This window comes from Triturus cristatus, chromosome 1_1, assembly GCF_964204655.1.
Source record: "Triturus cristatus chromosome 1_1, aTriCri1.1, whole genome shotgun sequence".
Taxonomy (NCBI): Eukaryota; Metazoa; Chordata; class Amphibia; order Caudata; family Salamandridae; genus Triturus; species Triturus cristatus.
The window spans coordinates 41671933-41697724 of record NC_140579.1 but is presented as its reverse complement, the minus strand read 5'-3'; the positions used below and the strand labels follow the sequence as shown (position 1 = coordinate 41697724).

Genomic DNA, 25792 nt, shown 5'->3' with positions numbered 1-25792 from the left:
TTACTTTCTTTTTTTTAATTTACCATCTACTGTACATTACTTTCTTTTTTTAATTAAAATTTCTTTATTAGTTTATATATGCAGAATACAGATAGAAAATAACCAGGAGTAATTATATACATCTGAAATCTCATGATGACATACAGTACATAATGGTAAATCAAGGAACCAGAACAGTTATCAGTACCGGCGGTGGTTGTTACCATTCCTGCAGCCTGTGTAACTGCTACCGTGGGTTGAGATCTGACATCCTCCGTGGGATAGACCTAAAAGGGACCATGTGAACTGACTGAGATCTTTATTCAGAAAAGTTCCAAGCCACTGCAAAACGATCAAATTCACACCAGTCTCATGTAATCTCTTGTCATGTAATCTCTTTATTTGCTGGCTATGAGAGACCGTGTCAAAAGCTGCAGACAGATCAAAAAGGATCCCCGGATCAACCTCCGATCTCATACTGTCTAAGTGGACTCAGTATTATATCTGCCTTAAAAGCTTGTTTGTGTCGAGTCCAGTAGGTTATTATTTTACAAGAAATTTATTAGCTGCGCATTAACTAGCCTTTCAAATACCTTCGACATATATGGTAAAAAAGAGATTGGACGATAGTTAGAAAGGGTGGAAACATCCATCCCTGCTTTCTTCACCAAAGGTTGAGTCAGGGCCTGCTTCCAACTAGCAGGATATTCTGCATTGTTCAAGTATAGATTACAAATCTGGGTAAGCAAAAGAGTTAGTATAGAAGCCAAACGAGAAAAGATGATATTGGGACATGGATCAAAGAGCGATCCAGATTTCACCTCTTCTGTGACCTGTTCAGCCTGTTCTGAATTAAGTCGCAAAGTTGCCTAAATTGGCCACAGCTCTTTCATGAGTTCCAAATTGCTCATATGAGATCTTATCTAAAGGAGGTTGGAACTCAAATGTCCAATAAATCTTCTCCATTGTATCATTAAAAAAAAATTGAGCCACCCCTTCACATCGCTCAGCCAAGGAGTTGATTGTCTGATTTAGACTTATAGGGTTGGCTAATTCCCTTACAATTTTAAATAGTTCTTTCAGGGAACCACTATTTTCCTCCAGTCTTTTTACAAAGTAATATTTTTTATGCTTTCTGAGCAGATTATGACAAGCTTCAGTACAGATCTATAAGCCAATCAATCTTCAGAGTGCTTTGAGCATGGCCATAGGTACTCTAGTGCTTTGCAGTTCCTCTTTTCCAACCTAAGCTCGTTAGAATACCAGTTCTCTAATGGGGATGAGCTAGATTAGTTGCCTGACTTCCAAGGGGCACATCCATCAAATGCCTTAATCATGGCTGAGTCAAAATCCTCCAAGTATGTTTCAAGAGGAGTGCAATTTCCCAGCTCTGAGGGACAGAAATGACTTGTAAAATACTCAGAATTAGCTTTCCTCCAGGCTCTCTTCGGGACTGGAGTGGAAGCAGGGGTTATTGGCCTGGCCATAGGCAGCATAAACGAAAAATAATTAGGAAGTGATCAAAACCAATGGCTCAGGTCAATATAATAAATCTCAGTTGTATCAATATCTAAGTTATGCCCTGCCCTTTGAACCAGGCCCTTTATCCAATGCTTTAATTGATGATTCTGCATGATTCTGCATCTCATACTCCAACATTTTGCATAGAGAGTCTTCAATGTCTTCGAAATGAAGGTTCAAATCACTGATTATTAAAAAAAGATTATGTTTTAAAACCAAAGGGGACAGCCAAGCAAATAACTTAGTTACCAACTGAGAATTATGGGCAGGCGGCCTATAAAGAATGGCTCCACCTATTAACATCTAGGAGTTTTGTGAAAGCTGGAAATCAGAAGGTACCCCAGTATTTGAGAAGTAGACTTAAGGCCTACTGTCAAGGCAGATCCCTGAAGTCGAATTCTTTGAATGAATGAAAAGATTTGTAGAGTGCATAGATACTACAAGAGTGTCCCAACGCTAGACCAAAATCAATAGGGAGGGTCGAAGGCATCTGATCCCTTAAACATGTGGGTTTTCAATTGTTGCAGAATCATCTGGGGAGGTAGGGTTTCACCCTGTTAAGAAGGATTCTTGGGCTGGTCGTAGAAAAGGCTGAGTGTTCAACTGTCAGTTCCTTAAAGAAGACTCTTGCATTCACTTAGAGCCAGTGTAGCTGACTTTGGTATAAGTTGATTGAGGAATGTCTAGGAAGATTGAACAGCAGAAGAACTGCCATGTTTTGAACCTTTTGTAGGCACTGCATAAGGTAACCTGGGATACCCAGATAGAGAATGTTGACATAGTCTTGTTCAGACAGAATAAAGGCCTCCACCACAGTCTTCTGGGCTGTCCATGCTACAGTTTGAGGAACATCCTTAGCACCCTAAGGATCCAGCAGGCGGGTTTAACCACATCAGAGATCTGGGGTTTAGGGGATAGATTTGAGTCAATGAGAACTCCTAGGTATTTAGCCAGTGCAGCCGGTGGTGGGGGTGGGGAGGGAGCAAGGTATAATGAAGCTGGCTGCCGAAGCCCTGACCAGCTGGGTAGTTCCCCAATCGCAGAACCTCCATTTTATCAGGGTTGCATTGCAGGGAGTTGGCCTTCAACCAATCCATCACAGCTGTAATACATGCCGTAAATTTGACTTTGGCCACTGCCTCATGGTTGGTATAGGTCAACAGGAGTTGCGTGTCATTTGCATAAGAGACTACCTGAATGCCGAAGGACTCAATTAGGTAAGCCAGTGGTGTCACATATACATTAAAAACTGTGGGGCTCAGGGCTGAGCCCTAAAGCATTCTGTGCTTAAGTGCTTTAGCTTCCAAGAGGTGGGGTTTGAACTGGATTGCTTGTTTTCTGTCCTCCAGAAAGGAACTTAGCCAGGACAAGGTCTACTCTTCCACCCCAATGTCAGTGAGTTGGGGTAAGAGGATTTCGTGAAGGGGAGGTCGTTCCAGGACTTGGCGGCGAGGTAGGAGAAGGAGAAGCTCCCGCATCGGCTGCAACGGACGCGTAGGATGTAGGCTAAGGCTAGGGTGGAGGACCTGAGCTCTCTGGTCAGTGGAAGGTCAGGCGGTTGTTGATGTAGGTGGGCCCGGTATTGTGGAGGGCTTTGTAGGTGTGAGTGAGGAGCTTGAAGTATCTTCCCTGGATGGAGACCCAGTGGAAGCTCCTGAGGGGAGGGGAGGGGTGATGCTGGATCTTCTGAGAAGGTCAAGGATGAGTCTCGCCTCTGAGTTCTGGACTATTTTGAGGCAGTTGAGGAGTTCGTTGGTGGTTCTGGTGTAGAGAGCATTGCTGTAGTTGAGTAGGCTCAATATGGGGTACTGGGTTATAGTCTTCCTGTATGAGCTGGGGATCCAGCAAAAGATCCTGTAGAGCATGTGGAGAATGTGAAAGCAGGCAGCGAAGACGGCGTTGATCTATAGTTTCATGGTGAGGTGAGAGTCCAGGATGATTCCGAGGTTAGACGTCTAAGTTAGACGAGGGGAATGCTGGTGAACCGTCAGCAAGAGACACGAGCAAAATTATTACGATAAAATTAAGAAGGAAGTGGATACTTGATGAGAGACAATAGATGTAGAATTATCCCGTTTTGGAGCCTTGAGGAAGCCCATTGGGTGAAACGCGCGTCGGCTGGCTGTGAATTGGAAATGGCTGTTTTTCGCTGAATTTGGAATAAAAGCCAATCATTAACAACTCAACGTGAATCAATTTTTGAACCGCCCATTTGAGCTATTCAGTTCTATAGAATGGACTTGATGATACCAAATCAATAAATTCTTGCGGTGTGCTACAGTGTTCTTGGTGTTGAATTACTGTTTGAAGAGTTATTATTACTGTAAAAAAAAAAATTTCAAAAGTGTTTTGAAGCAGAACGAGTTGGTTCCGATGCTAAGTGCGACCGGGGCAGGCAAGTGGAAATCCACCATCAACACACAGTTATTTGTATAACAAAAACATGCAACTATTTTTGTTTTAAATGGGATAAATTTAAAGTGCAGAAAAATGTTCTGCAATTATTTTCTAAGTATGGAACATTTTTGTGCATTTTAAATTCCTCCCACTTGAACAAATTACTGTATGTTCGAGGCATATGAGCTGTAAATTGTATACTTTAGCATAGATCGCCATCTGGTGTTGGGCTCGGATGTTTGCAGTTTGTTTTTGTCGAAGAAGTCTTAGTTAGTCACGAGATAGGCGACTCCTCCTTATGGTGACAGTGCGCATGGGCATCGACTCCATCCCCAGATTGCTTTTTTCCCCCATAGGGTTCGGATGTGACTTGCTGTGCTCCGAGTCCGTGTCATTATCGAAACCCCCTTCGACGTGCAATCACTTACCACTCAACGGTATTGTCTCGATTGCGTTTCCCTTTCTCAACGCGCATCTTCTACGATTGAAAAAACTTCGACGCGGGCCGCTGGGCCTACCCGCGGCGATCACTACGGAAGTCGATGGAATGGACTCCCTTTAAGAAATGTCCCCAGTGTGGTGCTAAATTCCCACTCGGACCTACACCCAGTGTGTAATCTTTGCCTCTCTCCAGAACGCTGAGAGGATACTTGTGATGCTTGTCTATCATTCAAGTCCAAGAACACCATTAGTAAACGTCGGGCTTGACGCCACAAAATGGCCAGAGGAAGCGGCTCCATTCCGGACATCTTCCATCCAGGCCCCGACAGCCTTCCGGAACAAGCCCAGGAGGAACAGTCTCAGTCTCCGAAGCAGATGACTCGGACGTCGAAGACGCACTCACCCCAGCTCAGCAGACCATGAGTACTGAGACCCCTGCCCCCCAAGCCCATACCAAAGGCTCCGGTAACAGCTTCGCCACAGGGCCCAGATCCACACCGGTCGAACATTTCAAATGCCCCATCCTCGAGGCCCGGCTATGAAAATCAAAGACAAGCCTTCTGGCTCGGGCTCGAGCCAACCACACTCCGGTCCCGAAAAACCACCTCCAAAACCGAAGTCCAAGCCCTCCGATATGCCATGCCCTCCTCCATCGGCACCGAAAAATCCTCTGGTGCCGAAACAGTCGAAGGACAAACCCTCGGAGTCGAAGCAAGAGGATAATACTTTGACACCGAAAACCTCGGAGCCGAACCAATCCATGGATATACCTTTGATGCCTAAACACCCAAAACAAAAGCCTCCGGAGCCGAAACAACCTACACCGAAGTCTTCGGGCGGGAAAAATCTTCCAAACCAGACACTGTCCCTATGCCTAAACAGTCTAAGACTCCTCATAGGGGGAAAAATCTTCGGCACCGAAAAAGAACACCGGAACTGAAGAACTTTTTGTCCCGGATTCAAACCAGAAAACACTTTGTATTCATCAAAAGACTGGTCATTTTCTTTCCACACAACCTAAAAAGAGGAAACTGGACCATTTGCAAACCTCACCAGTTCCTGCAAAAACAAGCATTTACAATGCGATAGGTCTCGCAACTGCGAGTTTTAGAGCTATTGGTATTGTAAATGGCAATGCCTTTTGAAAAATTAACAGGTATTGTAATTTACAATAGTAATTTTCCACCAGTACCATAACTACCACTATTATTATTACTATCACCACAGAGTAGTAAAAGTAATATTTGTAGTGGTGGTTATGGTACTTGTGGTGGTTGTGGCTGTGGTGGTAGTGGTGGTGGTATTGGTACTGGTGGTGGTGGTACTGGTGGTGTTAGTGGTGGTGGTACTGGTGGTCTACGTGGATTTTATCTCATTATTTATGCCACTGCTGGAATATTTTTTAACAAAAAAATTCTAAAACTAACAAACATTGTCATTTGCAACACCAATAGCTCAAACTTTTAGTAATGCCATCCCTATTGCATTGTAAATGCTTGTTTATTATGTTGCAGGCATGAGGTGCATCACCTACTTCCCAAAATACAATCTTAGATTTGTAGACACTCGTAGCAGTCCTATGGTAGGAGGCAGTTGTTCATCCAGTGTAAGGCTAATAGCTCACACAACTTTGCATTTTGATACCTGAAGTTTTAAATTACAATAAATGTAGTAGACCTCAGGCAGGAGACTTAAGTTACCAGCAACTGTGGAAAGAGCAATAACTTTAGAAACTGGTGCTTTATTTCACTTTTTCCGTGGTGTGAAGGTTACGTAACTGTTTTATTGCTGTAACGCCCTGAACGTCTCAGGATCGTTTAACAGACACGATAATGAGGACGCAACCACTTGTGAAGGGTTAGTTATTTTAATGAAGGCAAAAATAATACAAAGAATAAACAAAAGTTATAGTCACTGGAATCCTCCAGGCTAAGTACGTTACCAGCCCACAGCACGGATGGTCCTAACCGTCCTCTGCATATACGCCGATCCCGGCGTATGCCAACAGAGGGCAGAAATGAAATGGCCGACAATGCCAATCGGTAGGCTGTGAGGGGCACGAAGAGTGTTGGGGAGAATCGAGGAGTCAGGGAAACACCCAGCCGGGGTCTCTACCTGAAGGGAGCAGCCGCTCAACCTCTTCCTCGGATTGCACCGGGACGCGGAGTCACCTCCTGGTGATGCGTCACCGATACCCCAATCAAAAGCAAGAAGACTGAACCGAGAGCAGCCGCTCGATCGATCCTGTGGACTTCCGAGTCTGTAACGCGGCAAACACCTCCTGGTGTGCGTTACAGCTGGCAGTCCCTGTATCTCTGGTCGGGCTGGGAGTTACGACTCCAACCAGCAAAAGCGCCACTGCGCTTTGACTCAGCCGAGTCAAAAAGCGAAGCTCAATGGTTGACCGGTAGAGCTTCCGGGTCCTTCACAGGTGACGATGGGGCAAGACACGGCCCAGGGAGTAACGACTCGACCTACCTCCGTTCTTGCCTTACTGGAGCACCACTCCGGAACACTGCTCTTCACGAAGCAGGTACGTCGGTGTAAACACAATATCCGACAGCGTTGTACCTCCCGGTTCCTCACTTTATAGGGCGTGTTTTCCTTGAGTTATGTAACAGCTCTCCTGTTTACATAAGGGCGTGTTTTCCTTGAGTTATGTAACAGCTCTCCTGTTTACATAACCTCTCAACCGCTAAGCATCCTGGGAGATGTAGTCCGTTTTCGCTGGTTACCGTTTTCCTCCCCTCGCATGACAGGAATTCTTGACAATTGCATTCGAATGGGCACAATGGGGCTTATTTATAAGTCCCTTGAACCGCCGGTGCTTCATTTTGTGTGGGAAAAAGTGATGCAGCGGTGGCGCAAGGGGTTGTAAATAAGCCCCAATGTTGTTGGCAGAATGCTTTAAAGATGCCAGTCGATTGCCGCTCACTCTATGCGCACACATATATCCCAGAGAAAATCCTGCTCTTGAGCAGTGTTGCCACCTTTTGGTGTCAAATGAAGCTTGAATACTTCCAACTGAAAAACGGTTGAGAAACCAGGAGCAGCTACATCCGCGAGACACCTGGACCTACAGCCAGAAACATCTGGTAACAGCAAGGAATTTAATATATCATTAAAATATTCCCCTGGGCCTTAATGTCCTGTGGCTGTGGAAATCCCTCAGTCAGGGCACATATGTTGTTGGCAAACAGTTTAAAGCCAAGAGGTATAAATAACCCTCAGAGCCTCATGAGAATGTAGCCGAGAAGTAGCACAATCAAGATATATACACAGTTGGAAAAAGTGATCTTAAACATCCAGACCGCATTACAGTGCCGCATAAATTCAACTAAATGCATGCTAACTGCCAGGGATACGGCATTAAGTTTATGAAAGGTTGAGAATAAGAAAAAAAGAGAAGAAAAGAATAGAAAAACATCCTAGTGTGAATGTATATACGGCATCTAGTACTTAATTACAACCATGGTTCTCTGGCTCTATAGCAGCTCTGCTGACCTGGTTCTCTGGCTCTACAGCATCTCTGCTGACTTGGTTCTCTGGCTCTACAGCAGCTCTGCTGACCTGGTTCTCTGGCTCTACAACAGCTCTGCTGACCTGGTTCTCTGGCTCTGCAACGGCTCTGCTGACCTGTTTCTCAGGCTCTAAAGCAGCTCTGCTGACCTGGTTCTCTGGCTCTAGAGCGGCTTTGCTGACCTGGTTCGCTGGCTCTACAGCAGCTCTGCTGACCTGGTTCTCTGGCTCTAGAGCAGCTCTGCTGACCTGGTTCTCTGGCTCTACAACGGCTCTGCTGACATTGTTCTCTGGCTCTACAGCAGCTCTACTGACCTAGTTCTCTGGCTCTAAAGCAGCTCTGTTGATTTGGTTCTCTGGCTCTAGAGCAGCTTTGCTGACCTGGTTCTCAGGCTGTACAACGGCTCTGCTGACCTGGTACTCTGGCTCGAGAGCAGCTCTGCTGTCCTTGTTCTCTGGCTGTACAGCAGCTCTGCTAACCTGGTTCTCTGGCTCTAGAGCGGCTCTGCTGACCTGGTTCTCTGGCTCTACAGCAGCTCTGCTGACCTAGTTCTCTGGCTCTACAACGGATCTGCAGACTTGTTTCTCTGGCTCTAAAGCAGTTTTGCTGACCTGGTTCTCTGGCTCTACAACAGGTCTGCTGAGCTTCTTCTCTGGCTCTACATCTGCTCTGCTGATCTGGTTCTCTGGCTCTTCAGCAGCTCTGCTGACCTGGTTCTCTGGCTCTAGAGTGGCTCTGCTGACCTGGCTCTCTGGCTCTGCCACAGCTCTGCTGTCCTAGTTCTCTGGCTCTAGAGCAGCTCTGCTGACCTGGTTCTCTGGCTCTACCAACGGCTCTGCTGACCTGGTTCTCTAGCTCTAAAACAGCTCTGCTGACCTGGTTCTCTGGCTCTACAGCAGCTCTGCTGACCTAGTTCTCTGTCTCTACAACAGCTCTGCAGACTTTTTTCTCTGGCTCTAAAGCAGCTTTGCTGACCTGGTTCTCTGGCTCTACAACAGGTCTGCTGAGTTTCTTCTCTGGCTCTACATCAGCTCTGCTGATCTGGTTCTCTGGCTCCACAGCAGCTCTGCTGACCTGGTTCTCTGGCTCTAGAGTGGCTCTGCTGACCTGGCTCTCTGGCTCTGCCACAGCTCTGCTGCCCTAGTTCTCTGGCTCTAGAGCAGCTCTGCTGACCTGGTTCTCTGGCTCTACCAACGGCTCTGCTGACCTGGTTCTCTAGCTCTAAAACAGCTCTGCTGACCTGGTTCTCTGGCTCTAGAGCTGCTCTGCTGACCTGGTTCTCTGGCTCTACATCAGCTCTGCTGGCCTAGTTCTCCGGCTCTAAAGCAGCTCTGCTGACCTAGTTCTCTGGCTCTAAAGCAGCTCTGCTGACCTGGTTCTCTGGCTCTAAAGCAGCTCTGCTGACCTGGTTCTCTGGCTCTAGAGCAGCTTTGCTGACCTGGTTCTCTGGCTCTACAGTGGCTCTGTAGACCTGGTTCTCTGGCTTTAAAGCAGCTCTGCTGACCTGGTTCTCTGTCTCTAGAGCAGTGGTGCTGACCTGGTTCTTAGGCTCTAGAGCAGCTTTACTGACCTGGTTCTTAGGCTCTAGAGCAGCTCTGCTGACCTGGCTCTCTGGCTTTGAAGCAGCTCTGCTGACCTGGTTCTCTGGCTCTAAAGCAGCTTTGCTGACCTGGTTTTCAGGCTGTACAACGGCTCTGCTGACCTGGTTCTCTGGCTCAAGAGCATCTCTGCTGACCTTGTTCTCTGGCTGTACAGCAGCTCTACTGACCTGGTTCTCTGGCTCTACAACGGCTCTGCTGACCTAGTTCTCTGGTTCTAAAGCAGCTTTGCTGACCTGGTTCTCAGGCTGTACAATGACTCTGCTGACCTGGTTCTCTGGCTCTAAAGCAGCTCTGCTGATGTGGTTCTCTGGCTCTACAGCGGCTCTGTAGACCTGGTTCTCTGGCTTTAAAGCAGCTCTGCTGACCTGGTTCTCTGTCTCTAGAGCAGTGGTGCTGACCTGGTTCTTAGGCTCTAGAGCAGCCTTACTGACCTGGTTCTTAGGCTCTAGAGCAGCTCTGCTGACCTGGCTCTCTGGCTTTGAAGCAGCTCTGCTGACATGGTTCTCTGGCTCTAGAGCAGCTCTGCTGACCTGGTTCTCTGACGGATATAGGGTCGATTCTGAAGAAAAGTCATCCAGGAGTAACATTTTAGAATTGGCAGAGGATTGTAGGAGTACTGCCAGGAAACCATGATGACAATCACACTTTGATGAGGCCAGATGTGGAATTCTTTGTAATTCTCAACGTTCTCACATGCGTATATGGGTATTTTTGGGAAACAAATATAGGTAACGTACATTTACGCATGCGCAAATCCCTCTTAATTACAGAAACCCATTCCCCTGCATCGCAAACAATTTTGGGTGAGTCTGTTCTCCGTTTCCACCCTCCTTAAAGACGTACTCCTGCCCGGGCAATATTACATTTTGGACCGTGTCACAGGAGGGAATGGATTGCAAGAACACCCACAAACATATGCAAGCTTGGCGAGGAGAAACTTCCAGTCCCAGAGCATTCCCACCACGTAACATCCGCGCCCGCCCCTTGGTCGCACAATACATGGAAGTAAATATCTTTTCTAATGTTCTAAATCTACACTCTGACTCCTACGCCTGGATTAACCGCTGATGGCCGTGCGTGTGCACATCTCCTGTCTGCGCTGGCACAGTGAGCAGGAGACAGGGAGGGACTGGCGATGTGCACACATTCACATCTCCTGTCCGTACGCGTGAACATCTCCTGTCCCACTTCGGCCAAGAAACCGACAACAATAGAACTCGCCAAGGCGAGCACTGCATGCACTGCGTCGCTAGGCGAGACCTAAAAATGGACATGGGCACTAACACCTCTACACCCCCTACACCTCCTCCTCCAGCTATTGATCCCAATCTACTGATCTCTCCAGTACACACCCCAGAACACACTTTTCCACGTTCACAACCAGAGGATAGTAATGAAGGAGATTGGGACGGACAAGGGGATGATAATATAATTCCACAATAAGATAATGATGATAATGATAATACCCCACAGGAGCCAGATCTATGGACGGACTATAATACAGATCCTGACTTAACAGACCCAGATCTTTATCCCTCTAAGCCATCCCCACCAAACGATAATGTAGGTTTGCCCTACTAATCAATAGGGATGCAACATATCACAGAGTAAATTTACATTCAGACCCTGTAGAGGAGGATTTTCTCTTAGAAACATTTGTTCAGCCACAAAAAACCTCACACGTCCTACCAATGTTAAAAAGTTTTAATTAAACACACACCAGAAGTGTTTAAAGACCTTGTTAGGACTAGAGTGCCTAACCCAAGGATAGACAAGAAATACAAAGCAGCTCCCAGTGACCCCATATACATTAAAGGTTAGCTTCCTTTAGATACCCTGGTAGTGGCTAATGCATGTAAAAGGGCCAACTCTGAAGGTTCAGGTGACATCCCGCCCTCGGATAAAGTATCCACATTATTAGATGCATCAGGCAAACGTATGGCGTTTCAGGCAGCAAACTATTGGAAAGTAGCCAACACACAAGCTCTCTTGGCAAGGTATGATAGGGCTCACTATGATGAACTGGAAATGCTCATTCAACACCTACCAGAGCAATACAAAGACAAGGCCAATGACCTCATACAGGAAGGCAAATTAATTACGAACATATCAATCAAATGTGCTCTAGATGCAGCGGACACTGCGTCCCGCGCAGTCAATACTAGGGTATTGTTATGCAGGCATGCTTGGCTCAGGATATCTGGATTTAATCAAGAGGTGCAAACCAGTATCCTTAATTAGCCCTTCGACCAAGAGCGCCTCTTTGGCCCTGCAGTGGACACATCTCTAGAGAAAATGAAAAAGGATATGGAAACTTCAAAATCTATGGGAGCCTTGCAGTTATCTTCTTCTAGAGGCTCATTTCGAGGCTCCTTTTATTGGGCTGGCTCTAAAACCAACACCCATCCTCATCCTGCAAAAGCCCCATTCAGAGCTCCTTTTCCAAAGGATACTTTAGGGGAGGTTACAGGGGTAACAACAACAAAGGCGGATGCCGGGCTAATAACACCCAAAGCTCCCCTACCACCAAGCAGTGACTTCCCTGCCCTTCCCCCGACCATTCCACACCTGTTGGGGGATGCCTTTCACAGTTACTACCTGTCTGGAATTCCTTCACTACAGACAGGTGGGTAAGACAAATTATCCAACATGGTTACTGCCTGGAACTCACGTCCAGTCCCCCACACATTCTTCCCAAACACCATCCAATGTCCGCATAACATTTGACTCTCCTCCAACAACGAGGTTCTCTCTCTACTACACAAAAATGCAATAGAACCAGTCCCCTTAACCCAACAGGACACCAGGGTTTACTCCAATCCAATCAGACCACTTCCACATGGTCACTCCTCAACAGGTGCTCCCTCTACAAAAACAATGTGACTTCCTCTCCACTCTGGATCTAAAGGACGCCTACTTTCATATTCCTACTCACCCCTCTCACAGAAAGTATCTCAGGTTCATGGTGGACGGGCAACATTATCAATTCAAAGTCCTCCCATTTGGAGTAACCACGGCACACAGAGTCTTCACCAAATGCCTCACAGTTGTAGCAGCTCATTTAAGAAGGCAACACATCCATGTGTTCCCTTATCTGGATGACTGGCTCATAAAAGCCAAATCTCACAACAGTTGTGTACAGCACACACACAAGACTATTCATCTACTTCACGACTTAGGTTTCACAGTAAACCTCACCAAGTCTCACCTTCAACCATCCAACATACAACAGTATCTAGGAGCTACTCTAGACACCTCAGAAGCTCTAGCATACCCCAATCCAAGCAGGATTCACTCCATGCACGCTCTATTATCACAATTTCGGCCCCAACACTCGCTGCCAGCTCCAGTGTTTATGCAGTTAATCGGGATGATGGCCTCTGGGATCCTCATCGTCCCTTATGCAAGACTCCAAATGCGCCCATAGCAAGAATGCTTAGCCCATCAGTGGAACCAGGCTCAAGGTCAGCCAACAGATCTGGTGTTGGTGGACGACCGCACACATTGCTCTTTGCAGTGGTGGAATACACAAAACCTTTCCAAAGGGCGGCCGTTCCTCGACCCGGTCCCACAGATAGTACTAACAACAGACGTGTCGGTCACCGGTTGGGGAGCTAATCTACAAAGTCAGACTGTTTAGGGCTTATGGACCCTTTGAAAGAAACAACTCCACATAAATCACTTGGAGTTACTAGCAATCTTTTTAGCACTAAAGTCTTTCCAACTCTTGCTACTAGGCAAAGCTGCCCTTAAATGTACAGACAACATGACAGCAATGTATTACATTCAAAAGCAGGGGGGACACACTCTCTCCAACTTTAGCACCTAGCGCAAACTATATGGAGATGGGCTATTTCTCAAAACATATACCTCCTCGCGGAACATCTCCCGGGAGTACACAATCAGATCGCGGATCTGCTCAGTCGGCAAACAGAACACATCCACGAATGGGAACTTCATCCTCAAGTTCTTCTTCCATTCTTTCAAATTTGGGGACACCCAGACATAGATCAGTTCACCACACATCACAACGCAAAATGCCCAAGCTTCGCCTCCAGGTATCCACACCCATTGTCCAAAGGCAATGCGCTATGAATGAACTGGTCAAACAAATGTGCTTACGCTTTTCCGCATCTCCCGCTCATTCAGTTAGTGGTTCGGAAACTCAAACAGCATTCCCTCACAATGATCCTAGTTGCTCCAACATGGGTCCGACAACCATGGTTCGCAACCCTCTGGGAACTATCAGTAGTTCTGCATCAAAAGCAATGCCTCTCACCCAAACTTCTTACACAGAACCATGGAGAGATAAGACATCCAGATCCCAATCAACTCAATCTTGCGATCTGGCTCCTGAGGTCCTAGAGTTTGGCTACCTCAATCTCCCACCAGATTGTATGAACGTCATCAAAGAGGCTAGACGTCCTACCACAAGGGCACTCTATGCAGTAAAGTGAAAGCGATTTGTTGTTTATTGTACAAATACCAAAATCAACCCACTAGATGCTTCCATTCAAAACATTATCTGTTATCTTTTGCATCTACAACAATGCAATTTGGCATATACAGCTATACGGCTACATCTAGCTGCAATAGCCGCTTACCTCCAAAACAGACAACGCTTTTCTTTATTTCGAGTTCCTGCTATCAAAGCATTTATGGAAGGACTTAAAAGAATAATTCCACCTAGTGCTCCACCTTCCCCAGTCTGTAACCTCAATGTTGTCCTTACCAGGCTCATGGGTCCCCCATTTAAACCTCAACACAAATGTGCGTTACAATTCCTCATTTGGAAGGTAGCGTTCCTGATAGCTATCACATCCCTCAGAAGAGTTAGTGAACTCCAGGCATTAACCATACAAGAACCATTTTTGCAAATGCATCATAGTAAAGTGGTTAATTTCAGCCTAAGGTAGTTTCTGCCTTCCACCTTTATCAGTCTGTTGAACTCCCAGTTTTTTTTCCCCAACCAGGATCAGTGGCAGAACATGCTCTTCACACTCTAGACATAAAAAGGGCATTACTATACTACATAGAAAGAACTAAACCTTTCAGAAAGACTAAACAACTCTTTGTATCTTTCTCCCCACCTCACAAAGGCAATCCCATTTCAAGAATAGGAATTGCAAGATGGATTGTTAAATGCATCTAAATATGCTATCTCAAAGCAAAACGCGCGCTAACCATTCCCCCCAGAACTCATTCCACATGTAAACTAGGGGCTTCTATGGCATTCTTAGGGAACATTCCCCTAGATGACATCTGAAAAGCAGCAACTTGGTCTACACCACACACTTTCACTAAACAATATTGTGTAGATATGCAAGCAAAGGAACAGGCTAGTGTGGGCCAGGTTGGATTGAGAACACTTTTTCAGAGCACTGCAACGGATACAGGTTGCCACCGCTAAGGAGGAAAACTGCTATATAGTCTATGCTAAAGTATGCAATCTACAGCTCATATACCAGTATGCATCTGTCCTTGGCATGTAGAGCTGTAGAATTCTATACGCCCACCCACCTCCCCGGATACCTTTTTCCGTTGCAGTATTATCTTACTTAGATACATTACACATGGACATCCTTTTCTACTTTCATACTAACTCCATCATTACCCTTCATTGCGAAAAACAATCTGGGGATGGAGCACTGTCACCATAAGGAGGAGTCACCTATCTCATGGCTAACAAAGACTTCTTCGACAAAAACAAACTGCAAACATCCAAGCCCAACACCAGATGGCGATCTATGCTAAAGTATACAATTTACAGATCATATGCCTCGAACATACAGTTATTTGTTCAAGTGTGAGGAATTTAAAATGCACCAGATGGCAATCTATACTAAAGTATACAACTCTACATCTCTACATGCCAAGAACAGATGCATACTGGTAAGTAGCATTTTCCTTTTCAGTTATACATATGACACTGTGTCCAATATCCACTGGGAGCACAAGGCATGTTGTTTGTAAATACAACACTTTGAAAAAGGAGAAAATTAAAATGAAGAGTTAATGTAATCATTAAGCTAACTTTTTATTTTAGTTTTATTCCATTTAAACACATCCAGAAACATCATTTTATTTTCACACTCCAATATTGAGTTGATGTTGGAAATGGGGTTCCTGGTTGGCTAGGGTATGCACCTAATCCAAGCAGAATCCACCAGTCGAGTCAGGACAAGTAAGTTACACACCAAAGATAACCAGTGCTCACCCTGTGGTAGCTTGGCACAGAGCAGTCAGGCTTACCATCACAAACAATTTGTAAAGTATTTGTGCAACACACGCATACAGCAATTCAATAAATACACCACACAATGACTCCACACAGATTCTAAAAAAAACAGGGTATTTTTGTATCTGGTTAAAGCGATACCAAAGCAACTAAATTCCCATCATGATTTCTCAAGTTATCACTGTTAAAACATTTATCATCACAGTGCTTTTGGAAAGTTGCCAGCGTGGTGGAACGAGCTCTCAAGATGCGGGACTTCGTTGTGGTACTTGATCTTAATGAAGCGAAACCCCACAATGGTTAAAGCATGCAACTACCCATGCAATCACAGCCCCCCTTTGGGTCCAGAAAGGCTTAAACCAACAAATGGCCAAGCTTTGCAGTCTTACTCAAATATATGCATGACCTTAAGCTCAATCGATTGTGAAGACACACAAGGTGGACACCGAGACCATGCGGGTCCCTCTAGTCACAGTTCTTTGTCTCTTTTGGTCGAGTCTACTTGGTGGTTAGTCTTGCTTTGGCCACTTAGACGCTGGTGGAGATGATGTGTCGTTTCGGGAGTGCCACGCGAGGTTTGATTCCAACCACGTGACACAGCAGAGGATCCCTTTGGGGCTGTTTATAGTGCACTCAGTTGCCCAGCAATGCTCTGATGGGGTGAGGAGACAATTGGTTGCGCTGCGCTGAGTTGGTACACGGGTCTCTGCAGCAGGTAAGCTGCTCTTCCTGCGGGTCAAACACACACATGCCGCTTTGAGCGCTACACAAACTATTGTGCTGTAAATGAGCAGCGCTCCACACGTGCTTAGGTCAGAGGGTATTTCAGCATGCGCTCGGTCACAGCTGGGTTTGTACTCCAAAAGCGCTCAACACGCACTGATCTTGAAGCAGGCAGAACACAGAGCTTGTGATTACGGCTCCTAGTCACAACACGCCACTTCTGGGGGTGTTATTTCTTATGGCCCTGGGGTCTTCTGAAGAAGGAGCAAGCAGATAATGCTTTGGAGTCATTCTGAGGATATAGCAGTTCTTGCAGCAGGGCAGAGGTGAGCAGGCATCAGGGCAGCAGTTCCTTTAAACAGCCAGCACATCAAGGGGCATAGTCTCAAGGACCTATTGGCGAGTTATCAGCACTGTATCGCAGCCAAAGCGGTGATAAATGTATTGCACCATTCACAAGATGGTGCTAACAGCCGATATCACCAGTCTCCCTGCGATAGCAGATGCAAAAAACATCACCACGGATGACACCAGCAACTAACGCTAATGAGATGCAGAGTAGGCGTTCCCGTGCAAAAAGCAGCAACAACGCCACTTCGCAACATTCTCAACGACTAGCCAGATCTGCGATAAGTTCCCAAAACGGGTGATAGGGTGCATTAGCAGCAGGGATTTAACACCTGCTCTGACCTGGTGTAAAGTCAGATGACAACCTGCACCATAAAAGGGAGCCCAGCCCACAGCCACAACTGATGATCAACAGATGCCATGGAGCTACTGATCATGCAGCTCGGAGCCCCAAGAGGGCCACAACACTCAGTGCCACCACCCCCAGGACTGCCCCCCCGCCACCCCCGAACTACCACAAAGGCAGCGCAGACAAAGACAGCGGAACTTCAGAAAACGCCCCAGCCTCACAGACTTAACACCAGAGAATGTCATTGCCCACTACAGGCTCAAAAGGACAACCATCCTCCACATCCTGACCATCAGGGCCAACAGGCTGACGGTACCAACACAGCGGACAACCAACATCCCTCCGCAGACAAAGCTGCTGGCTGTGCTGCACTTGTTGGCCGCTGGGACCTTCCAACCAACAACTGCCAGAGTTAGAGGAGTCTCACAGCCAGCCCTATCCAAGTTCCTCTGTCATGGATGCCATCATCAGCTTGGTACCCTAGTACCTTCACTTCCCCCACACTGCACAGGAACAGCTGGAGAAGAAGCAAGGCTTCTACACCATAGCTTGCTTCCCGAACGTGTTGGGGGCAATTGACTGCACACATACTCCTCTTGCCCCCTGCCGCCACTGCACACAATTACCGCAACAGGAAGCATATGCGTTCCATCAATGTGCAGGCAATAGTGGACCACCTAGAGCTCTTCACCAATGTCGTCGGCAACTAACCAGGCAGTGTGCATGATTCCTTCATCTTCCGACGGTCCATCATCAACCTGCGCTTTGAGGCTGGCACCTATGCAAATGCATTGCTCATTGGCAAGTACCAAATGAACACACCACACACCTCAACTCCACAATCATGCAACTCACTACTCTGGGAATGCACATGTTACAAGCTCATATACAACATGCCAAACAACATGCCCACCTACCAGACACGACTGCACAACTTACTATGGTAACCTTGGTTAGCCATGTACACAAGCCATCAACAGCATGACACCTCAGCCAACCATTAGCAGAATGTGTGGAGAGGTGGGAACCAGGCAAGTGTGAAGGAGGCAAGTGACCCATGAATGAGAATGTACACAATGCCAAGTATGGCGTGGATGTGCTGGCCAAACTGCAGTATGCAGACCACAGACATGTCCATGCCAACATATACTGCTGGTGTTTGGAGTGTAGTGAGCAGTGGATGCAACCATGTTACCCCAGGCAGTGGGGAATATCTCAGAAATGTAGCTTGTTATGTCCCCCCATGTAAGCGTGAGCAGAGTGGGCTGGCCAGGCGTATGCCAGGACAGCGTAGGGGTGTGAATAAAAAGCCTGTTGCTCTGTGATAGGCTGCGATGTGAGAAGTTGCGTTAAGCTAATTTTGCGATAATTAACACACATTCTTGAGAATATGCCCCCAAGATGGAAATCCTCCAGAACAGCAGCCCTTTTTTCAGCGTAGTTTCTTCCAGGTCCAATTGTGTACTGATCTGATAAGGTCAGAGTCCTCACACTTATACTCACAAGTCCCTTTGATGTAGAAAGTGACTTCCAAAGAGCCTTCTGAAGTGCACAAGGGTCCCTTTCAACCCAGCTCTGGCTCCAGACTACCAGTAGGGGATAAAACAGCCCTTTGTGTGAGGGCAGGCCACAACCTATTCAGATGTAGGTGCAAGCCACATCCCTCTCACCCAGGCCAGACATAGATTGGAGACAGGCTGCAGGCACACAGAACAAAGTGAAGAGCAGAGAAATGTCCACTTTCTCAAAGTAGCATTTCCAAAATAGTACTGATAAATCCAACTTTACCATTAAAGAGGATTCATCATTACTATTCCAACTATACCAAACATAAGAAAGCTTCTCCTCTCTAATCAGGAATTACCACTTAAAGAGCACGAGGGAGTTCCCAAATCTAGCTTATTAAAGGAGTAGGCCTCACAGCAGTGAAAAATGAATTTAGCTGTTTGTCACTGCCAGAACATATGTAAAGCATAAAAGTACATGTCCTGCCTTTTAGCAACACTGCACCCTTCCTTTAGGGTCACTTTGAACCTACCTTAGGGGTGACTGATCTGTACTAAAAGGGGGGTTTTCCTTGGCAAGTAATTTTAAATGCCAAGCCACAGAGGCTGTGAACTGCACACACAGACCCTGCAATGGCAGGGCTGAGACAGGGTTGAAAAGATACTCTTGGAGGTGGCACAATCATTGCTGCAGCCCCCTAGTAGCAATTACCTTACAAGCCCTGGGTATATATTGAACCACTTTACAAGGGACTCACAAGAAAATTAAATATGCCAGACGGGTGTACACCAATTGCACAGGGTTTAGAGACGAGAGCACATGCACTTTAGCATTGCATAGCAGTGGTACAGTTCCCTGAGTCATAAAGCCAACAAAAAGAAGGTAAAAAAAATAGGAGGAGGAAGGCAAAAAGTTTTGGGTAACCCTTCAAAAAGGACCATTTCTAACAGTTAGGAAGGACTTTTGTTTAAGAGTTAAATACTGCAGTGCTTCAGACCTTCCCATCTGTGCCCCAGCATTGGTGTTGGCAAACCTGTATTGGGACCCCCCTCTTGTCTATACCACCCCCTAAATGAATCACCGCAAAACTTATACTCCGTCATTTTAGAAACAACAGTAGATTTGCTATGTTTCGTGGAGATTTGTTAAACAAATTCAAAGTTATTAGAGAGCAAAAATCCAAGGAATTTGTATCTCTGGCTACCATAACTATAACTATAGAGTGGCTAATGCCACTCTGTAATAGTGTAACACAATTATGAAAAGTATATATTTTACATTGTATTAATTTTCTTTTTTTTTTAAATGTACTTCTATAAAAAAACATATCAAATATATGCAATAAATAACACAATAAATAATATATATATTTTTTAAACCAAAACACATTAAAAAAAATATATAAACATTAATATATATATATATATATCCAACATCAAAGTTACCCCATTTAGAAGAGCCAGCTTGCAGGTAGGTAAAATCTCCGTTTATTGTGCAGTTAATCAGCTCAGTGATCAATGCTTTTGGACTTTGTTTCCCGTCACTGAGCTGATTAACTGCACAATAAACGGAGATTTTACCTACCTGCAAGCTGGCACTTCTAAATGGGGTAACTTTGATGTTGGATTTATTTTACGGCCGATCCCGGTCGGGGAAGAGCCCTGCCACAAAGAAGTGGACCGAGCTGCAGTCATCTGTTAAGCAGTGTTAAGGGCAGGAAGGTCGTGGTGCAGGTTTCAAATATGCAGCCCAGAGTTAAAGGAACGATTTCCAGACCCACAGTGGTTTTATTTTTTGGAACACTCACATTTCTGAAGGAGCAGCTCACTGAAGCAAAACGAACAAAACTACAAACACCAACAGGCTCTGGGAGAGCCAATGCCCACTGGGGCAGGTGTTCGAGATTTAATTAACCAATGCTCCACGAAATGTTCACAAAAGCCTCTGAAGAAATGCACGAGAAGCATGAAACGCGTCAGGCTCACCAATGCTTTTGGACTTTGTTTCCCGTCACTGAGCTGATTAACTGCACAATAAACTGAGATTTTACCTACCTGCAAGCTGGCTCTTCTAAATGGGGTAACTTTGATGTTGGATATATATATATATATATATATATATATATATATATATATATATATATATATATATATATATATTTATTTATATGTGTGTATATATATATATATATATATCATCACCAATCCCACCTTTCTTTAAAAAACGGGTCCGACACATGCTTGGGATATCTTCAGGGGAAATTTATTTGCCACCATCCGGATAAAAACAGGAAACACCTGGCAGACGCGTTTCGGCGAATGCCTTAATCATTGCCAGCTATGTGTTTAGTCTTTGTTGTTTTGCACGGGGCTTTAACAAACTGCTAGATGTGTTCCCATTGGAGCATAAATAATCCAATCAGAGGCTCGATGTCTCTACCTCTGTATGCAGCATGCGCTAAGGTTGCTGGTAGATGTAGTCCCCACAATGCTTTGCAGTCCGAGAAGTTTACACTCACAGAGAGCATGTAGGCAGTCCCACGTCGCGAGCTCAGGTTCAGTAACCGGTTCGTGCATTAGGTAATGCCCTGACAATGTCAGCTTGCGAGTCCACCCACTCTCTGCCGCGTGAACATATGGCGGTAATCGTCCTCTGAAAATGTCCCAATCAGCAGGAAACTGCTGCTCTCTCCCCGATACCATGAGCATTGTCTTGGGCAGGGGGGCGCTGCTGTGTGCATTCAGCACGTCACACCAGAAGAGATGCCGGCTTTCAGCGGAGCACCAGAACGAGAGGCGCATCGGAAATGCAGCGTCGACTGCTGCCATAACATCAACACCAATCCCGCCTTTCTTTAAAAAACGGGTCCGACACATGCTTGGGATATCTTCAGGGGAAATTTATTTCCCACCATCCGGATAAAAACAGGAAACACCTGGCAGACGCGTTTCGGCGAATGCCTTAATCATTGCCAGCTATGTGTTTAGTCTTTGTTGTTTTGCACGGGGCTTTAACAAACTGCTAGATGTGTTCCCATTGGAGCATAGGTAATCCAATCAGAGGCTTGATGTTTCTACCTCTGTATGCAGCATGCGCTAAGGTTGCTGGTAGATGTAGTCCCCACAATGCTTTGCAGTCCGAGAAGTTTACACTCACAGAGAGCATGTAGGCAGTCCCACGTCGCGAGCTCAGGTTCAGTAACCGGTTCGTGCATTAGGTAATGCCCTGACAATGTCAGCTTGCGAGTCCACCCACTCTCTGCCGCGTGAACATATGGCGGTAATCGTCCTCTGAAAATGTCCCAATCAGCAGGAATCTGCTGCTCTCTCCCCGATACCATGAGCATTGTCTTGGGCAGGGGGGCGCCGCTGTGTGCATTCAGCACGTCACACCAGAAGAGATGCCGGCTTTCAGCGGAGCAGCAGAACGAGAGGTGCATCGGAAATGCAGCGCTGACTGCTGCCATAACATCAAACACCAATCCCGCCATTCTTTAAAAACGGGTCCGACACATGCTTGGGATATCTTCAGGGGAAATTTATTTGCCACCATCCGGATAAAAACAGGAAACACCTGGCAGACGCGTTTCGGCGAATGCCTTAATCATTGCCAGCTATGTGTTTAGTCTTTGTTGTTTTGCACGGGGCTTTAACAAACTGCTAGATGTGTTCCCATTGGAGCATAGATAATCCAATCAGAGGCTCGATCTTTCTACCTCTGTATGCAGCATGCGCTAAGGTTGCTGGTAGATGTAGTCCCCACACTGCTATGCAGTCCGAGAAGTTTACACTCACAGAGAGCATGTAGGCAGTCCCATGTCGCGAGCTTAGGTTATATATATATATATATATACATTATATATATATATATATATATATATATATATATATATATATATATATATTCACTGAAAAAACCATAGGTTTCACACATGTTATAGTTAGTGGAAATTTTACTGATAAAAAACCAATGAAATTGCCCCGTTATAGTTAGCGCAGGCAACTATAACTCACGCGACCGCAATCCTCTGCTGATGCTAATACTGTATTTAGACACTTATTTGCCCATGTCTTCTTCCATACATTTTTAGCTATACATATATTACAAATATTTTTTTTTCATAAAGACACATATGTCATCAGCAGAGGATTGCGGTCGCGTGAGTTATAGTTGCCTGCGCTAACTATAACGGGGCAATTTCATTGGTTTTTTATCAGTAAAATTTCCACTAACTATAACATGTGTGAAACCTATGGTTTTTTCAGTGAATTTGCAAGGTTTTTTAAATGCTAATTCCTAACTATAACGTGTGTGAAACCTATGGTTTTTTCAGTGAATTAGTACGGTTTTTTAAATGCTAAGTTTTTTTCCCTTATAATAAGCCCTGTACATTTGGTGGCCTACGGCCACCAAAAGCACAGGGGGTGGGGTAAGTGTGGATAGTGTTTTTTTCCATTGTAATAAGCCCAGCACATTTGGTGGCCTTCGGCCACCAAAAGCACAGGGGGTGGGGTAAGTGTGAATAGTGTTTTTTTTATTTTTATTTTTTTACCGTACGCTTACCGTAAGCGTACGGTAAGCGTACCCCGTGAAATTGCCGAAAAAAAAATAAAACCGTTTTTGCACTTGGGGGATGTTTGGGGACTCCCTCCACATGACTATGTGGGAGGGAGTTGTCAAAACAGCCCCTTTACATGTTTTTGGGCTTCCGATTTTAAAAATCTCTCTCAGTGCGAGAGACAAAATGGCGGCCGCCGCTTCCTGGTTTCGGCCGATTCGAATGTTTACTAAGATCTAAGAGCCAATCAGAATCGCGCTCGCGCACGCCACCGTACGCTTACCGTAAGCGTACGGTAAGCGTACCGTAAGCTGGCTCAGATATATATATTGATTTAAAGGCTATTTTCTCAGAATCTACTGAACAGATTTACACCAAACCTACAAAAGGCACTTCCTTGACCTAGGGACTACCTCTCTGCCAAATTTTGAGTAATTCTGTTCAGCCATTCGGGCTGTAGCTCGTTCTAAAGGTCCTATGGAAAAATGCATGGGAAAAACGCGTTTTGGGACCCCCCTTTTATCTCAGCCCCCGCTTGACGAATCCCCCCGAGACTTTCAGGGTAGGAGCGGAGCGTAGCGCCCCACCTATTTTGAGAAATTCGCGAGGATTCGTCGACCGGCGCCAAAGTTATTCAAAATAGAATGTTGAGGTTTTCCTATGGAAACGTGGTCCTAACTATAACTACCTACTGGCGACCGCCAGTAGGTAATATATATATATATATATACACTTAGGACATAGTTACTATAGGAAAATGGCAACATTTTATTCCCAATAACTTTGGCGCCGATTGACGAATCTTCGCGAAATTTTCAAAACTAATTCTTTGTTGAGATCAGCTCCTATGTTGAAAGTTTGGGGGTGATTCGTGAAGGGGGACCCAAAATCAGGCTACAGGTCGAACAGGTGAACGGAATTACCCCAAATTTGGAAGGGAGAAGGGTCTTGGTCTAGAAAGCACACTTTTGTTTATTTGGTGTAAATCCGTTCAGTAGTTTTTGAGAAATATCGAAATTTACAGATATTGATATTTGGGTATTCTGCCATCTGATTGGCTGAGGCATTACGAGCACGAACTTGCTGGTGATTGGCTGCGAGCGGTGCGATCGGTTGCAACTAGGAAGTGTTGAAGTGTTGGCCACCATTTTGTGATTCCGTTGAAGCGAGTAAGGGGAAAAAAGGTGAGAAAAAAGTGGGAAAGAGGAGAGTAGGAGCGCTGTAAGGTTTGTAGGGTGGGTAGGGTGTGCTATAAAGGGAGTGTGAAGCGAATTATTTATCCCTACCAGTGTGAAAGTGCTGTTTTGCCCACTGTGAGATGGTGCTGAGGTGAGGTGCCGGTACAGTCTGGGATGAAACCATGCGTCTAAACTGTGAGCTGAGTTCTGTAAAGTGATGTGCTCTGGGCGCTGTAGCATAGTGGGGGGTGTGGCATATCTGTGCAGGTAGGGTTAGTATGCGTTTAGAGTATAGCGGGAGTGGGAAACAAAGTACTTAGTGGTATCGGTATGAAGACTCGGGGATGAAACTGTGAGTGTAAGTCGTGAGTTTATTGCTGTGAAGTGATGTGCTGTGGGCGCTGTAGGATGCTGGCCGCTGTAGCATACCTGTGTAAGTAATGTTAGTGTGCGTTTATTCTATACAGGGAGTGTGAAACGAACTACTCATTCCTATTGGTCTGAAGAGTGGAATGTAGGGTTTTAGAAAGCAGGAATAAAGGAATAATCGTGAAGAATATAATGCAGAATGTTGCAATGCCAGAGAAGGAAAATGGTAAAATGAGTTGTGTCTAAGAAAGTGGTTGTGTGTAATAAAGGGATTGAGTTTGAAAATTATATAGAAAGTGTCTTTATTTCAGTGCCATAATTGGACCCACTGGTGCAAGAGCTAGGGTATTCAGCTGATGCAAAGTTGAACCACTTCTGCTGCTGTATTCAAACGTAAGCTCCGGCATCGGTGAATTGTATATTACATGTTACAGTTGCATGTGAAATAAATAGCTATTGCACTTGAATGACTCTACATTCTATATAGAAAATAAAGGTAGGATACGATTACCACATGTATTGTTTAAGAAAAGAAAGAAATAAAAAAGAAATTGCAAAATGTAGTCATCAAACTTTTTATGTACCTTAGCAGTGCTTTTTTGTAACAGAAAATTAACAATAGTAGAATAGTTAGCAATCTGTTGTACAGTAGATTCAATGTGGTGCGTGTCAGAATTGGTACTAGTTCTACCCACATTGGAACTTTGAGGATGAATACAAACATTTTGCTTCGGAGAAGCACATTCGATGGTACCTTTGTAGTCAAACCATACATTATTGTCTTTAGCTGTTTCAAAAAAACATTCTTGTGTAGAGAGCTAAGGCATCGAGCTTAGACAAACTCCAATTGCTTCTGCTGTAGTCAAATCAAAGCTCCTGCATCAGTGAATTGCACATTATATGTTACAGTTCTATGTGACCTACAGAATAGCTATTAGACATGAATAAATACATTGTATAATGAAAATAAAGGTAGTTTATGATTACCACACTGTGCCAACCAGTTCCTAAACAAAGTCGTCTTTTTACATTTTTATCGTGAGGTTCTGAGCAGAGGCTGACTT

The 25792-nt window shown here is 45.3% G+C and overlaps 1 protein-coding gene across 1 annotated transcript in view; it reads left to right on the top strand.

Annotated features, from left to right (window-relative positions):
• The window catches only part of LOC146869310 (E3 ubiquitin-protein ligase TRIM39-like), a 254307-nt gene that overhangs the window by 201172 nt on the left and 27343 nt on the right, over positions 1-25792 (top strand). The gene's annotated exons all lie outside the window — the stretch shown is intronic.